This window comes from Rattus norvegicus, chromosome 17 (assembly GCF_036323735.1).
Source record: "Rattus norvegicus strain BN/NHsdMcwi chromosome 17, GRCr8, whole genome shotgun sequence".
NCBI classification, from domain to species: domain Eukaryota; kingdom Metazoa; phylum Chordata; class Mammalia; order Rodentia; family Muridae; genus Rattus; species Rattus norvegicus.
The window spans coordinates 60,476,407-60,495,044 of record NC_086035.1 but is presented as its reverse complement, the minus strand read 5'-3'; positions in this window follow the sequence as shown (position 1 = coordinate 60,495,044).

Here is an 18,638-nt window from a genome sequence, read left to right as displayed (position 1 = left end):
AAACAACTTTCCAGGCAAATGGTCAGAAGAAGCAAGCTGGAGTAGCCATTCTAATATCAGATAAAATCAATTTTCAACTAAAAGTCATCAAAAAAGATAAGGAAGGACACTTCATATTCATCAAAGGAAAAATCCACCAAGATGAACTCTCAATCCTAAATATCTATGCCCCAAATACAAGGGCACCTACATATGTAAAAGAAACCTTACTAAAGCTCAAAACACACATTGCACCTCACACAACAATAGTGGGAGATTTCAACACCCCACTCTCATCAATGGACAGATCATGGAAACAGAAATTAAACAGTGATGTCGACAGACTAAGAGAAGTCATGAGCCAAATGGACTTAACGGATATTTATAGAACATTCTACCCTAAAGCAAAAGGATATACCTTCTTCTCAGCTCCTCATGGTACTTTCTCCAAAATTGACCATATAATTGGTCAAAAAACGGGCCTCAACAGGTACAGAAAGATAGAAATAATCCCATGCGTGCTATCAGACCACCACGGCCTAAAACTGGTCTTCAATAACAATAAGGGAAGAATGCCCACATATACGTGGAAATTGAACAATGCTCTACTCAATGATAACCTGGTCAAGGAAGAAATAAAGAAAGAAATTAAAAACTTTTTAGAATTTAATGAAAATGAAGATACAACATACTCAAACTTATGGGACACAATGAAAGCTGTGCTAAGAGGAAAACTCATAGCGCTGAGTGCCTGCAGAAAGAAACAGGAAAGAGCATATGTCAGCAGCTTGACAGCACACCTAAAAGCTCTAGAACAAAAAGAAGCAAATACACCCAGGAGGAGTAGAAGGCAGGAAATAATCAAACTCAGAGCTGAAATCAACCAAGTAGAAACATAAAGGACCATAGAAAGAATCAACAGAACCAAAAGTTGGTTCTTTGAGAAAATCAACAAGATAGATAAACCCTTAGCCAGACTAACGAGAGGACACAGAGAGTGTGTCCAAATTAACAAAATCAGAAATGAAAAGGGAGACATAACTACAGATTCGGAGAAAATTCAAAAAATCATCAGATCTTAATATAAAAACCTATATTCAACAAAATTTGAAAATCTTCAGGAAATGGACAATTTCCTAGACAGATACCAGGTATCGAGGTTAAATCAGGAACAGATAAACCAGTTAAACAACCCCATAACTCCTAAGGAAATAGAAGCAGTCATTAAAGGTCTCCCAACCAAAAAGAGCCCAGGTCCAGACGGGTTTATAGTGCAGAATTCTATCAAACCTTCATAGAAGACCTCATACCAATATTATCCAAACTATTCCACAAAATTGAAACAGATGGAGCCCTACCGAATTCCTTCTACGAAGCCACAATTACTCTTATACCTAAACCACACAAAGACACAACAAAGAAAGAGAACTTCAGACCAATTTCCCTTATGAATATCGACGCAAAAATACTCAATAAAATTCTGGCAAACCGAATTCAAGAGCACATCAAAACAATCATCCACCATGATCAAGTAGGCTTCATCCCAGGCATGCAGGGATGGTTTAATATACGGGAAACCATAAACGTGATCCATTATATAAACAAACTGAAAGAACAGAACCACATGATCATTTCATTAGATGCTGAGAAAGCATTTGACAAAATTCAACACCCCTTCATGATAAAAGTCCTGGAAAGAATAGGAATTCAAGGCCCATACCTAAACATAGTAAAAGCCATATACAGCAAACCAGTTGCTAACATTAAACTAAATGGAGAGAAACTTGAAGCAATCCCACTAAAATCAGGGACTAGACAAGGCTGCCCACTCTCTCCCTACTTATTCAATATAGTTCTTGAAGTTCTAGCCAGAGCAATCAGACAACAAAAGGAGATCAAGGGGATACAGATCGGAAAAGAAGAGGTCAAAATATCACTATTTGCAGATGACATGATAGTATATTTAAGTGATCCCAAAAGTTCCACCAGAGAACTACTAAAGCTGATAAACAACTTCAGCACAGTGGCTGGGTATAAAATTAACTCAAATAAATCAGTTGCCTTCCTCTATACAAAAGAGAAACAAGCCGAGAAAGAAATTAGGGAAACGACACCCTTCATAATAGACCCAAATAATATAAAGTACCTCGGTGTGACTTTAACCAAGCAAGTAAAAGATCTGTACAATAAGAACTTCAAGACACTGAGGAAAGAAATTGAAGAAGACCTCAGAAGATGGAAAGATCTCCCATGCTCATGGATTGGCAGGATTAATATAGTAAAAATGGCCATTTTACCAAAAGCAATCTACAGATTCAATGCAATCCCCATCAAAATACCAATCCAATTCTTCAAAGAGTTAGACAGAACAATTTGCAAATTCATCTGGAATAACAAAAAACCCAGGATAGCTAAAGCTATCCTCAACAATAAAAGGACTTCAGGGGGAATCACTATCCCTGAACTCAAGCAGTATTACAGAGCAATAGTGATAAAAACTGCATGGTATTGGTACAGAGACAGACAGATAGACCAATGAAATAGAATTGAAGACCCAGAAATGAACCCACACACCTATGGTCACTTGATTTTTGACAAAGGAGCCAAAACCATCCAATGGAAGAAAGATAGCATTTTCAGCAAATGGTGCTGGTTCAACTGGAGGGCAACATGTAGAAGAATGCAGATCGATCCATGCTTATCACCCTGTACAAAGCTTAAGTCCAAGTGGATCAAGGACCTCCACATCAAACCAGACACACTCAAACTAATAGAAGAAAAACTAGGGAAGCATCTGGAACACATGGGCACTGGAAAAAATTTCCTGAACAAAACACCAATGGCTTATGCTCTAAGATCAAGAATCGACAAATGGGATCTCATAAAACTGCAAAGCTTCTGTAAGGCAAAGGACACTGTGGTTAGGACAAAACGGCAACCAACAGATTGGGAAAAGATCTTTACCAATCCTACAACAGATAGAGGCCTTATATCCAAAATGTACAAAGAACTCAAGAAGTTAGACCGCAGGGAAACAAATAACCCTATTAAAAAATGGGGTTCAGAGCTAAACAAAGAATTCACAGCTGAGGAATGCCGAATGGCTGAGAAACACCTAAAGAAATGTTCAACATCTTTAGTCATAAGGGAAATGCAAATCAAAACAACCCTGAGATTTCACCTCACACCAGTGAGAATGGCTAAGATCAAAAACTCAGGTGACAGCAGATGCTGGCGAGGATGTGGAGAAAGAGGAACACTCCTCCATTGTTGGTGGGATTGCAGACTGGTAAAACCATTCTGGAAATCAGTCTGGAGGTTCCTCAGAAAATTGGACATTGAACTGCCTGAGGATCCAGCTATACCTCTCTTGGGCATATACCCAAAAGATGCCTCAACATATAAAAGAGACACGTGCTCCACTATGTTCATCGCAGCCTTATTTATAATAGCCAGAAAATGGAAAGAACCCAGATGCCCTTCAACAGAGGAATGGATACAGAAAATGTGGTACATCTACACAATGGAATATTACTCAGCTATCAAAAACAACGAGTTTATGAAATTCGTAGGCAAATGGTTGGAACTGGAAAATATCATCCTGAGTGAGCTAACCCAATCACAGAAAGACATACATGGTATGCACTCATTGATAAGTGGCTATTAGCCCAAATGCTTGAATTACCCTAGATCCCTAGAACAAACGAAACTCAAGACGGATGATCAAAATGTGAATGCTTCACTCCTTCTTTAAATGAGGAAAAAGAATACCCTTGGCAGGGAAGGGAGAGGCAAAGATTAAAACAGAGACTGAAGGAACACCCATTCAGAGCCTGCCCCACATGTGGCCCATACATATACAGCCACCCAATTAGACAAGATGGATGAAGCAAAGAAGTGCAGACCGACAGGAGCCGGATGTAGATCGCTCCTGAGAGACACAGCCAGAATACAGCAAATATAGAGGCGAATGCCAGCAGCAAACCACTGAACTGAGAATAGGTCCCCTATTGAAGAAATCAGAGAAAGAACTGGAAGAGCTTGAAGGGGCTCGAGACCCCATATGTCCAACAATGCCAAGCAACCAGAGCTTACAGGGACTAAGCCACTACCTAAAGACTATACATGGACTGACCCTGGACTCTGACCCCATAGGTAGCAATGAATATCCTAGTAAGAGCACCAGTGGAAGGGGAAGCCCTGGGTCCTGCTAAGACTGAACCCCCAGTGAACTAGTCTATGGGGGGAGGGCGGCAATGGGGGGAGGGTTGGGAGGGGAACACCCATAAGGAAGGGGAGGGGGGAGGGGGATGTTTGTCCGGAAACCGGGAAAGGGAATAACACTCGAAATGTATATAAGAAATACTCAAGTTAATAAAAAAAAATAAATAAATAAAGTATACAAAAAGATAATGAGATTGCACATGAACGCTCTTAGAATGGATGGTCAAAGGCGTGTTCTCCAAAAGCGATGACACAGAGCAGTCCTTGTTTATACAAATACATAGTCTTGTCCAGCATGGTCAGCCTACCTCCTTGACGATCTCCACCTGTGGTGAATGCACATGCCCAGTTGTTAAAGCAGATATTCACGTTCCTCACCCACCAGAAGCAGGACAGGACCTTGCCGATGATTCATAGAAACCATTTTCTGATAGAGGTGCTGGGAAGCCTGGTGTCCTTTTCTGATCATCATCAGAAATTGGATACACTTCTGTGCTTGCTTTTTCTTTCATCACATATTACTGAAGAAGTTTTGAAAACCAAAGGCACAAACTTGGCAATCCTCAGATTTCACAAATAATGTCTACGGAAACTGATTCTAGCTGACCATCATTTTTCCATTCATGAGGTTTTATGCACTTTAATTAAAAAAAAATTAGGTACGATCTCAGTTACTGTTCTATTACTGTGCAGAGACAGCATGACCAAGGCAACTTATAGAAGGAAGTATTTAATTGAGGGCTTGCTTACAGTTTCAGAGGGTTAGTCCATGAACATCATGGTGGGAAGAAAGGTGGCAGGCAGGCAGGGTGCTGAAGCAGTAGCTAAGAGCTCACATTTGATCTATAAGTTGCAGGCAGAGACAAAGAGAGGGGGTGGGGTTGGATTTACACTGATATGGGTTTTTGAGATCTCAAAGCCCATCCCCAGGTATACACCTCCTCCAACACGGCCTCACCTCCTAATTTTTTCAAACAGTCCACATTTCCCATCTGTATATGATACCGTAATCAAAAGGATTGGCATTCTTTAGTTAAACCTGCAGCCCAAAAGGCCCTTTAGAGCTCCAAAGGTGCCTTAGATGAACCCTCACCATTTGGGCCAAGATAACATGTAAAATTTATAGCAGGTTCCAGAGAAAGAGAAAATCCTCTGTCTTTCTGTGAAAACTTCTACTATGTTACTGGACTCTGATATTTATCTGAAATGTCTCTCTGTATAGGTGGGGCTATATGCACACATGTGTGGGGGTGCACACACACCAGAAAGTGCACAAGCACAGGGGCCAGAGGAGACTATCAGGTGTCCTCTTCTGTCGTGATCCACCTTTTCCCCCTGAGAAAACATCTTTCACTAAAGCTGAAGCTAAGCTGGCAACCACTGAGCTCGAAGAACCCTTGTGTTCATCCCTATTGTTCTGGGGCTGTAGGCATACATGACCACACCTGGCTTCAAATATGTGTTCTGTGGGCTTGAACTCATGTCCTCAATGCTTGCACAGTGAATGTTCTGAGCCATATCCCTAGCTTCTGAGATCACTTTTGCAGATAACTGATTCCAGTCTGTAGCTTGAGTTGCCTTCTTTTGACAGCCAGTGTGCTATTATAATATCAGATAAAATCAACTTTCAACAAAGAGTTAACAAAAAAGATAAGGCAGGAAAATTCATATTCATCAAAGGAAAAATCTGCAAAGATAAACTCTCAATTCTGAATATCTATGCTCCAAATGCAAGGGCACCCACATTCATAAAAGAAACTTTACTAAAGCTCAAAGCACACATTGCACATCACATAATAATAGTGGGAGATTTCAACACCTCACTCTCATCAATGGACAGATCATGGAAACAGAAATTAAACAGAGACACAGAGAAACTAACAAAAGTTATGAACCAAATGAACCAAATGGATTTAACCGATATATATATACATATATGTATATATATATGGAGAGAGAGAGAGAGAGAGAGAGAGAGAGAGAGAGAGAGAGAGAACATTTCATCCTAAAACAAAAGAATATGCCTACTTCTCAGCACCTCATGGTACCTTCAAAATTGACTATACAATTGGTCAAAAACGGCATCAACAGATATAAGAGTATTGAAATAGTTCCTTGCATCCTATGAGATCACCATGGACTAGGTGAATAACTATTATTGAATAACAACTAAAACAACAGAAAGCCCACTTATACATGGAAGTTGAACAATGCTCTACTCAATGATAACCTGGTCAAGGAAGAAATAAATAAAGAAATTAAAGACGTTTTAGAATTTAATGAAAATGAAGGCACAAGATACCCACATTTATGGGACAAAATGAAAGCAGTGCTAAGCTCTGAGGAGAGCATTGTTCAACTTCCAAATTCCCCATAGTCTATAGCAATCTCAACAATGTTAAAAGTCCAAAGTTCAGTCTCTTCTGAGATTCATCTAATCTTTTAACTGTAATTCCAAAAGAAAGACAGGAAACCAGCTGGGCAAACTCCAACTCTGCATCTCCATGGCTAATGTCAAAGTAAGATTTCCATTCCTTTTTCATCTTTGTTGACTGCAACAAACTTCTTTCTCCTGGCCTGGTTCCATTCCCTGTTAGGAGATTTCCTCAGCACATAACCCACAACTCTGGCATTTTTAACCATCTTAAGGTTTCCAGGATGTAATTTCAGTGTTACAGCTTCTTCCGTGCCTGGGTCCACACATGATCTTCTGGGATCCTCCTAAGGGTTGGCATCACTTCTCTAGCTCTGCCCACTGTAGAACTCTAAGCTCATGTTGATCCACTCCACTGCTGCTGCTGCTGTTCTTGGCGATCTTTCCATGGTACTGGCATCTCCAATACACTGGGGTCTTCTACTGAAACTAGGTTTTACCAATAGCCTCTTATAGGATCTCTTCACGGTTCTAAGCCTGGAATACTTTGTATGACTCCTTCGGTCCTGGGCCATCAATTGCAACTAAGGCTGCACTTTCACTAATGCCCTTTCATGACCTCTCACAGTACCAAGACTCAGCTATTCTTCATGATGCCTTCATGCCTTCAAAACCAATACCACCTGGGTGACTCTTACACATTACCAAGTACAGCTGCTGCAGGAGGTACAACCTTGGCTACCTCTGAAACACAGCTTCTTTGTGCTCTCAAAAAATACTTCCCAGATTTCACCTCAGTGATGCTGGTCTCTTCTTAATCACCATTTATTTCTTAGTTCCAGTCAACCAGCATTAATTGCCCCAGAGATAGAGTCAGAGTTGGGGTTAATCTAAAGCCAGTGGGAAAACTCCACCACAAACCTCTGAGCACAAAGACCCCTCCCTCCCTTCTAGAAAGAGTAAAGCTAGTTTAGTTCCTGGAACAGCTGCAAGCCAAACTATTGAACAAAGCTACCTGTGACTCCCCAGCCAATTCCCTTCCTTGACTCCCCAACTGACCACCCCTTGGAAAATCCCAGATGGTCTACTGACCACAAGTCAGTTTGAAGGTTACTTTGCCCCACCAGTAGTACCCTGCCTAGTTACCATTGTTCAAATTATGCCCCAATTGTTTGAATTCTGCCCCAATTGTTTGCAGGTATATAACTCCCTCTTAGAGTCTGCTCAAGGTCATCACTCTCTTGAAGTGGGATAGCCCCAACATGTTGGAATGATTAAATTCCTCTTGCTTTTGCATCAATCACCACCTCTGTGAGTCTCATTCAAGAAGTCCCGAAAGAGATCCAATTCGGACCTCACATCAGTAATCCCTCCTATTCTAGAAAGCCACAGCCACATGGCTAAAGCTTCTGCTTTGCTGGTGCTAGAATATGGCCCCGTTGTTTTATCACCAGTTGTCTGTTTTCCAATTCACTCACTGCCTAAGCTTGATTGCTCTGTAACTTGCTCTGTAAATTGACTTGGAACTCATAGATCTGCATGCCTGTCTCCCAAGCAATGGGATTAAAGGTGTGGTCCAACAAGCCTGGATTTAAGTTTTTCTTCACCTAGAAAGTGCTCTATGCTGTCCTTGAACTCAGAGATTTGCTTGTCTTTGCCTCCTGGGATTAAAGGCTTGTATTACCATGCCTGGACATAAACTTAACTAGGTGGGATCTTGTCCCAACTTCCTTATTTCAATTTAATATCCTTGAATATAGGATTCAGCTTCATTTCACTTCCAGAGGCCCCTTTCATGCTTGAATCATATATTTTATATTTTCCATCCATTTGCCTATGAATTCCATGAAGTCATTGTTGTTGATAGCTGAGTAGTACTCCATCGTGTAGATGTACCACATTTTCTATATTCATTCTGCTGTTGAAGGGCATTTGGGATCTTTCCAGCTTCTGGCTACTATAAATAAGGCTGCTATGAACATAGTGGAGCACGTGTCTTTGTTGTATGTTGGAGCATCTTTTGGGTATATGCTGAAGAGAGATATAGCTGGGTCCTCAGGTAGTGCAATGTCCAATTTTCTGAGGAACCTCCAGACTGTTTTCCAGAATGGTTGTACCAGTCTGCAACCCCACCAACATCGGAGGAGTGTTCCTCTTTCTCCACATCCTTGCCAGCATCTGCTGTCGCCAGAGTTTTTTATCTTAACCATTCTGACTGGTGTGAGGTGAAATCTCAGTGTTGTTTTAATTTGCATTTCCCTGATGACTAAAGATGTTGAACATTTCTTTAGGTGCTTCTCAGCCATTTGATATTCCTCAGTTGTGAATTCTTTGTTTAGCTCTGAACCCCATTTTTTTTGTTTAAATAATATTTTTATTAATGCTTTGAGAATTTCATACAATGCATTTAGAACATATTCATATTCCCTCCCCCAACTTCCCACTCAATTTTGAGTCGTCGTCATCTTCTTCTTCTTCTTCTCCTTCTTCTCCTTCTTCTTCTTCTTCTTCTTCTTCTTCTTCTTCTTCTTCTTCTTCTTCTTCTTCTTCTTCTTCTTCTTCATCTTCTTCTTCTTCTTTTTTTTTAATTTAGAGAATACTTTATTAGTTTTTGTAATCAAACCCACGTAGATAAGACCTTACATATTTAATACAGTGTGTTACCCCTGTACAAATGGAAAAAACTTAAGTTCAACATTTCTAGACCAATATGGCTGTTAATTTCTGTACGGTGCCAACTCAACACAGTAAACGGGGATACTTTTTTCCAAAGTTGACAGCACAGGTAAAGTTTCAAAAAATTCAAATTATATATCTGTATATATATATTTATATTTATATAAAAAGACCAATAATAGCAGTGTGTTATGCATCAACAGCAGTAACAGCTTTTCCAGGTTCTGCAGTCATCTGAACAAAACTGTAGAGACATCCAGCACACTCCAATAAAAAAAAAAAGTAAAAAAACAAAACCATTTTTTTTTAAATTAGCTTCTCAATCATCATCTGGAAAGAAAACATTCTGAGCAACATCATTAAAAACATTAAAAACAGCTCTGATAAAGCACGGTCACTACTACGTATCATAAAGCAGGTACAAGCTATTTTACATCCACAGAGGTATGATACAGTACTGTCCTACATCTATAATACTAGAGGATACAATTTAAAAGGCATTATTTGAGACTTGATTCTACTTTTCCAGCAGAGGGCCCAAAGGATGGTGTGACACAGCTTTGTAAAGAAACATACTCTAGACAGGATTTCCTTTCACTAGTGGCACAGTTCTAAGGATTCATTCTCTCCATGAATGTCAGCTAAAACCGTTATTAAAAAAATGAAATATCCCTAGAACAAAACCGTATAACCACCGGATTCACATGAAGATGACCTAGTGGAGACAAGCTGGACCTCACCTTACCAACAAGCTATCAAATCTGTTATGTTTAAACAGTGAGACCTCCAAGGAAGGAGATGCCAAGTAGTGCTTCAAAGCTTCGGACCACAATCAAACACAGCATCCTTTTCAACAGAAGCAGAAGCTCATCTGAATATGCTCATGGATGCTGACATCAACATTTAATCATCTCCTCACTCATCCAGGAAGAAGGGGAGATCACTTACTACTGTACTTTATTGTGTTCAACCAAATCACCATGTTACAAAAATAGCAAGCTGCCATAATAAAAAATAAGGCTCCTCCATCCAGCACCAGATAGCATCATTTTACTTTCAAGCCTAGAAATTGCACACTTGTATATAAACCAATCGAAGATGAGGATTGAGAGTTCATCTTGGTGGATTTTTCCTTTGATGAATATGAAGTGTCCTTCCTTATCTTTTTTGATGACTTTTAATTGAAAATTGATTTTATTTGATATTAGAAGGGCTACTCCAGCTTGCTTCTTCTGACCATTTGCTTGGAAAGTTGTTTTCCAGCCTTTCACTCTGAGGTAGTGTCTGTCTTTGTCTCTGAGGTGTGTTTCCTGTAGGCAGCAGAATGCAGGGTCCTCATTGCGTATCCAGTTTGTTAATCTATGTCTTTTTATTGGGGAGTTGAGGCCATTGATGTTGAGAGATATTAAGGAATAGTGATTATTGCTTCCTGTTATATTCATATTTGGATGTGAGGTTATGTTTGTGTGCTTTTATTCTCTTTGTTTTGTTGCCAAGACGATTAGTTTCTTGCTTCTTCTAGGGTATAGCTTGCCTCCTTATGTTGGGCTTTACCCTTTATTATCCTTTGTAGTGCTGGATTTGTAGAAAGATATTGTGTAAATTTGGTTTTGTCATGGAATATCTTGGTTTCTCCATCTATGTTAATTGAGAGTTTTGCAGGATACAGTAACCTGGGCTGGCATTTGTGTTCTCTTAGGGTCTGTATGACATCTGTCCAGGATCTTCTGGCCTTCATAGTTTCTGGTGAAAAGTCTGGTGTGATTCTGATAGGTCTGCCTTTATATGTTACTTGACCTTTTTCCCTTACTGCTTTTAATATTCTTTCTTTATTTTGTGCGTTTGGTGTTTTGACTATTATGTGACGGGATGTGTTTCTTTTCTGGTCCAATCTATTTGGAGTTCTGTAGGCTTCTTGTATGCCTATGGGTATCTCTTTTTTTAGGTTAGGGAAGTTTTCTTCTATGATTTTGTTGAAGATATTTACTGGTCCTTTGAGCTGGGAGTCTTCACTCTCTTCTATACCTATTATCCTTAGGTTTGATCTTCTCATTGAGTCCTGGATTTCCTGTATGTTTTGGACCAGTAGCTTTTTCCGCTTTACATTATCTTTGACAGTTGAGTCAATGATTTCTATGGAATCTTCTGCTCCCGAGATTCTCTCTTCCATCTCTTGTATTCTGTTGGTGAAGCTTGTATCTACAGCTCCTTGTCTTTTCTTTTGATTTTCTATGTCCAGGGTTGTTTCCATGTGTTCTTTCTTGATTGCTTCTATTTCCATTTTTAATTCCTTCAACTGTTTGATTGTGTTTTCCTGGAATTCGTTCAGGGATTTTTGCGATTCCTCTCTGTAGGCTTCTACTTGTTCTCTAAGGGAGTTCTTTATGTCTTTCTTGAAGTCCTCCAGCATCATGATCAAATATGATTTTGAAACTAGATCTTGCTTTTCTGGTGTGTTTGGATATTCTGTGTTTGCTTTGGTGGGAGAATTGGGCTCCGATGATGCCATGTAGTCTTGGTTTCTGTTGCTTGGGTTCCTGCGCTTGCCTCTCGCCATCAGATTATCTCTAGTGTTACTTTGTTCTGCTATTTCTGACCGTGGCTAGACTGTCCTATAAGCCTGTGTGTCAGGAGTGCTGTAGACCTGTTTTCCTGTTTTCTTTCAGCCAGTTATGGGGACAGAGTGTTCTGCTTTCGGGCGTGTAGTTTTTCCTCTCTACAGGTCTTCAGCTGTTCCTGTGGACCTGTGTCTTGAGTTCACCAGGCAGGTTTCTTGCAGGGGAAAAGTTGGTCCTACCTGCGGTTCCAAGGCTCAAGTTTGCTCGTGGGGTGCTGCCTAAGTCCTCTCCGCGGCGGCAACAACCGGGAAGATCTGCGCCGCTCTTTCCGGGAGCCTCCGTGCACCAGGGTTCCAGATGACGTTTGGTGTTTTCCTCTGGCGTCTGGATGTGCACAGAGTGCAGTCTCTTCTGGTTTCCCAGGCGTGTCCGCCTCTCTGAAGGTTTAGCTCTCCCTCCCACGGGATTTGGGTGCAGAGAACTGTTTATCCGGTCTGTTTCCTTCAGGTTCCGGCGGTGTCTCAGGCAGGGGTCCTGCCGCTCCTGGGCCCTCCCCCACGGGAGCCCAGAGGCCTTATACAGTTGCCTCTTGGGCCAGGGATGTGGGCAGGGGTGGGCAGTGTTGGTGGTCTCCTCTGCTCTGCAGCCTCAGGAGTGCCCACCTGATCAGGCGGTGAGGTCTCTCTCCCACGGGGTTTGGGAGCAGAGAGCTGCTGCGGGCCGGGATCTGAACCCCATTTTTTAATAGGGTTATTTGTCTTCCTGCAGTCTAACTTTGTGAGTTCTTTGTATATTTTGACTATAAGCCCTCTATCAGTTGTAGGATTGGTAAAGATCCCAATCTGTTGGTTGCCGTTTTATCCTAACAGTGTCCTTTGCCTTACAGAAGTTTTGTAGTTTTATGAGATCCCATTTGTTGATTCTTGATCTTAGAGCATAAACCATTGGTGTTTTGTTTAGGAAAATTTCCCCAGTTCTATGTGTTCAAGACTCTTCCACAATTTTTCTTCTATTATTAAATGTATCTGGTTTGATGTAAAGGTTCTTGATCCACTTGGATTTAAACTTTGTACAGGGTGATAATAGGTCGATTTGCATTCTTCTACATGTTGACCTCCAGTTGAACCAGCAGCATTTGTTGAAAATGCTCTTTTTTCCACTAGATGGTTTTAGCTTCTTTGTCAAAGATCAAGTGACCATAAGTGTGTGGGTTCATTTCTGGATCTTCAATTCTATTCCTCTTATCTCCCCGCCTACCTCTACACCAATACCATACAATCTTTACCACTATTGGTCAGTAATATAGCTTGATGTCAGGGATGGTGATTCCCCCAGAGTAATTTTTATTGTTGAGAAAAGTTTTGGTATCCTGTGTTTTGTTGTTGTTGTTGTTGTAATTGTAGTTGTTGTTGTTATTCCAACAGAATATACAAATTGCTTTTTCTAACTCTGTGAAGATTTGAATTGGAATTTTGATGGGGATTGTGTTGAATCTGTAGATTGCTTTTGGTAAGATGGCTATTTTTACAATTTTAATCCTGCCAATCCATGAGCATAGAAGGTCTTTCCTTTTTCTAAGATCCTCTTCCATTTCTTTATTCAGGGATTTGAATGTTTTGTCATACAGATCTTTCACTTGATTGGTAAGAGTCATACCAAGGTAGTTTATATTATTTGTGACTATTGTGAAGGGTGTTGTTTCCCTTATTTCTTTCTCTGCCTGTTTATCTTTTGAGTAGAGGAAGGCTACCGACTTGTTTGAGTTAATTTTATATTCAGCTACTTTACAAAAGTTATTTATCAGTTGTAGGAGATTTCTGGTGGAATTTTCGAAGTCACTTAAGTATACTACCAAATCATCTCCAAATAGTGATACAACATTCTGTTGGTGATGCTTGCGTCTATGACTCCTGATTTCTTCCCTAGGTTTTCTATCTCCAAGGTTGTCTCCCTTTCTAATTTATTGTTTCTATTTCCATTTTAAATCCTGGATGGTTTTGTTTAATTCCTTAATCTGTTTGATTGTGTTTTCCTCTAATTCTGTAAGAGATTTTTATGTTTCCTCTTTAATGGCTTCTACTTGTTTACTTGTGTTGTCCTGTATATCAGAGAGTTATTTATGTTCTTCTTAAAGTCCTCCATCATCATCATCATCATCATAAAATGTGATTTTATATCTAAATCTTGCTTTTCTAGTCTGCTTGGATATCCAGTATTTGCTTTGATGGGAGAACTGGGCTGTGATGATGCCAAGTAGTCTTGGTTTCTGTTGCTTAGGTTCCTGCGCTTGCCTCTCGCCATCAGGTTGCCTCTGGTGTTAGCTTGTCTAGCTGTCTCTGACAGTTGCTTGACCCTCCTGTAGGCCTGTGTAGCACTCCTGTGGACCTGTTTTCTTTCAGCTGGATCTAGGAACAGAGAGCTCTGCTTTCAGGTGTGTAGGCTCCACTTGCAACTGTCTTTCAGCTCTTGGCGCAGGCAGAATCGAAAAGGGTCCTGCCCCTGATTGCTCCTAGGTCCCTGTGCCCAAGGGGCACAGATAGCACTAGGTGATTTCCTCTTGGGTCGGGAATGTGGGCAGAGAGTAGTCTCCTCTGAGTTCTGAGGAGTGTCCGTACTTCTGAAGGTCCATCTCTCTTTTCTACAGGATTTGGGTGCAGGGAGCTGAGTGACCGGTTCAGTTCAATTCCAGGAGCAGGCCAGAACCAGCAGGTTCCTGCTGCTGACTGCTCCTATATTCCTGTATCCAGAGGCACTATGCAGTTTCCTTTTGGGCTAGGGATGGGGTAAAAGGTAGACAGAAATGGCAGTCTGTCCTGCAGTGTCAGGATTGTCTGCACTTCTGGGTGTTCAGGTCTCTCTCCCATGGGATCTGGATGCAGGGAGCTGTGGGGTCGGATCAGTTCAGTTCCAGGCACAGCCAGAAACTAGAAGTGCCCTGTCCCAGTGGATTTCTGCCTTTGCGTGTCTTACGTCCACCAGGCAGGTGACTTGGAGCAGAAAAGTTGGTCTTAACTCTGCTCTCAGGTGTTTAGGTGCTCCTAGTGACTGTCTTTCAGCTCTCAGTGGTGCAAGCAGAAACCCAAAGGGTCCTGCCCCTGACTGCTCCTAGGCCCCTGTGCCCAGAAGGCACAGATGGTACTAGGCAGTTTTCTCTTGGGTCAGGAATGTGGGCAGAGAGTAATTTCCTCTGAGTTCTCAGAAGTATCCACACTTCTGAGGTTCCGACTCTTCCCCCAAGGGATTTGGGTGCAGGGAGCTGTGTGACTGGTTCAGTTCAGTTCCAGGCACAGACCCAACAGAGTATAGGCTTTTTTTTTAGTAGGATCTGATAATTTTTTGGATTTCCTCAGTTTCCGTTGTTATGTCTCCCTTTTCATTTCTAATTTTGTTAATTTGGATACTGTCTCTATATTCTCTAGTTTGTCTGGCTAAGGCTTTATCTATCTTGTTGATTTTCTCAAAGAAAATCAACTTTGGTTTGTTGATTCTTTGTATAGTTCTTTTTGTTTCTACTTGGTTGATTTCAGCCCTGAGTTTGATTATTTCCTGACCTCTACTCCTCTCGGGTGCATTTGCTTCTTTTTCTAGAGCTTTCAGGTGTCCAGTCAGCTGCTAGTGTATGCTCTCTCCAGTTTCTTTTCAGAGGCACTCAGAGCATGAGTTTTCCTTTAGCACTGCTTTCATTGTGTCCCTTAAGTTTTGGTATGTTGTGCCTTCATTTTCATTAAATTCTAAAATGTCTTTAATTTCTCTCTTTATTTCTTCCTTGACCAATTATCATTGAGTAGAGAGCATTGTTCACCTTCCATGTGTACATGGGCTTTCTGTTGTTTTTGTTGTTATTGGAGATCAGCCTTAGTTTGTGGTGATCTGATAGGATGCAAGGTATTATGTCAATCTTCTTGTGTCTGTTGAGGCCTGTCTTGTCACCAATTATATGGTCAATTTTGGAGAAGGTAGCATGAGGTCTAATAAGAAGCTACACTCTTTTGTTTTACGATGAAATGTCTATAGATATCTGTTAAATCCAGTTGATTCATAACTTCTGTTAGTTTCACTGTGTCTCTGTTTACTTTCTGTTTCCATGATCTGTCCATTGATGAGAGTGGTATGTTGAAGTCTCCCACTATTACTGTGTGAGGTACAATGTGTGCTTTGAGCTTTAGTAAAGCTCCCTTATGAATGTGGGTGCCCTTGCATTTGGAGAATAGATGTTCAGAATTGAAAGTTCATCTTGGTAGATTTTCCTTTGATGAGTATAAAATGTCCTTCATTGACTTTTGTGATAACTTTTGGTTGAAAGTCGTTTTTTTTTTTTTTTTCGATATTAAAATGACTACTCCAACTTGTTTGCTGGGACCATTTGCTTGGAATTTTTTTCCAGCCTTTTACTCTGACGTGGTGTCTGTCTTTGTCACTGAGGTGTATTTCCTGTGTGCAGCAAAATGCTGGGTTCTGTTTATGTATTCAGTCAGTTAGTCTATGTCTCTTTGTTGGGAAATTGAGTACATTTGATGTTAAGAGATATTAAGGTAAAGTCATTGTTGCTTTCTGTTATTTTTGTTGTTACAGGTGGAATTATGTTTGTGTGGCTATCTTCTTTTGGGTTTGTTGCAAGAAGATTATTTTCTTACTTTTTCTAGGTTGTTGCTTCCCTCCTTGTGTTTGAGTTTTCCATCTATTATTCTGTGTAGGACTGGATTTTGTGAAAATATTGTGTAAATTTGGTTTTGTCATAGACTATCTTGGTTTCTCCATATATGTTAATTGAGTGTTTTGCTGGGTATAGTAGCCTGGGCTGGCATTTGTGTTCTCTTAGGGTATGTATGATATTTCCCCAGGATCTTCTTGCTTGCAGGCTCTTGTAAGAAGTCTGGTGTAATTCTGATAGGTCTGCCTTTATATGTTACTTGACCTTTTTCCCTTACTACTTTTAATATTCTTTCTTTGTTTTGTGCATTTGAAGTTTTGACTATTATGTGACAGGAGGAGTTTCTTTTCTGGTCCAGTCCATTTGGTGTTCTTTGGGCTTCTTGTATGTTCATGGGTATCTCTTTTTTTTAAGTTAGGGAAATTTTCTTCTATAATTTTGTTGTAGATATTTACTGGTCCTTTAAGTTGGGAGTCATTGCTCTCTTCTATACCTATTATCCTTAGTTTCAGACTTCTCACTGTGTCCCCCAGATTCCATTTTTAGATCCTGGATGGTTTTGTTCAATTCCTTTGCCTGTTTGGTTGTAATTTTCTATAATTCTTTAAAAGATTTTTGTGTTTCCTCTTTAAGGGCTTCTACCTGTTTGCCTGTGTTTTCCTGTATTTCTTCTGATTTGTAGTCAGAGGCATTATCTGTTAAGGTGCTGCCTGCCACAGGTAAGATATTCTTCTGTATTTCTTTAATGGTGTTATTTATGTCCTTCCTAAATTCCTCTATCATCATCATCATGGGATGTGATTTCAAAACCAAATATTATCTTTCCAGTGTGATGGGATATCCAGGACTTGCTATGGTGCTGTGGTGTGGTTCTGCTGATGCCATGTAACCTTGGCTTCTGTTACTTACATTCTTGTGCTTACCTCTTGCCATCTGGTTATCTCTAGTGTTACCTCCTTGCTGTCACTGACTGTAGCCTCTGCCTTCTGTGACCCTGGTTGTGTCAGAGCTCCTTGGAGTCCAGCTGTCTCTGAGATCCTATGATTCTGGGACCCTGTGATCCTGAGATCCTGGTCATGTCTGATCTACTGGGAGTTGAGCTTCCTTTGTGATCCTGTGATCCTGTGATCCTGTGATCCTGTGATCCTGGGCACTTCAGAGCATCCAGGTCAGTTAATCCCAGTGTTGGGGCAGCTGGTGTGGCCTCCTCATCTCTGATCCTGGGCCTGTTAGAGCACCTGGGAGTCAGGGTTCCTTTGGGTGTTGTAGGAGTGGGTGCAGAGCCAGGGTCTAAGGTCATTTTCAGGGCACTGGTTCAGACTGGAAGGGACCTGTGCCCCTTCCCCAAGGTAGGGGTTTTTATGCCCCTGGATTTTGGTGGACCCAGTACTTCAGGTGTTGTGGCAGATGTTGTGGCCTCTTCACCTCTGATCCTGAGCTTATTAAAGCACACTGGCTGGGCACTTCTAATCCTCTGCCTACTGCCCGTGGCCCAATCAGGGAAGTGGCCAGGATCAAAGGTTTCCAGCAATGTCCTCATGAAGCCTTACTGCTTAATATATGTAGATACACTGACCCCTTACTTGTTTCCTGTACAAGGGAAGATTTTTTTGAATTGTCATTATACAAAGCACTGTAGTAGACACTTATATCACCCTATTAGTTGCTGCCTTTATAAATTCCAGATTAATGAGATTTTATTTTAAAATGTCTATCATAGATGTTGCTTGACTGCCGGATGCCACGGGAACACAGAGCTCATTAAAACACACTCATTAAAACAAAGTCAGCCAGTCCCTGATGGAAAGCTACTCTAATGTTCATCTCAGCTTGGATGGACCACACCTCACCAGAGCAGATTTCAGAAGATCTTGATGACGCATATGGACACTGTGATCCTCATTATAATCCACTCCATTAAAAACACAAATGAGAGGATGGGGACGTTCTGATTTTCATAAAATTGCCAAGATAACAGAAGAAACTAATTTTGCCCTGATCATCCTGTCCCAGCAGTGTCCAACCCAACAGAGCCACAGTGTGCTAAACTGGTGTTGGCTCTTCCCGATCCCAAACATAACAACACCACTCATCTGTCACCTGCCACTTCAAAGCTAAAACAGTGGAGGAACACTAAGGTGGAGATGCCTGGAAGTTTGGGTAGCCAGTCCCACAG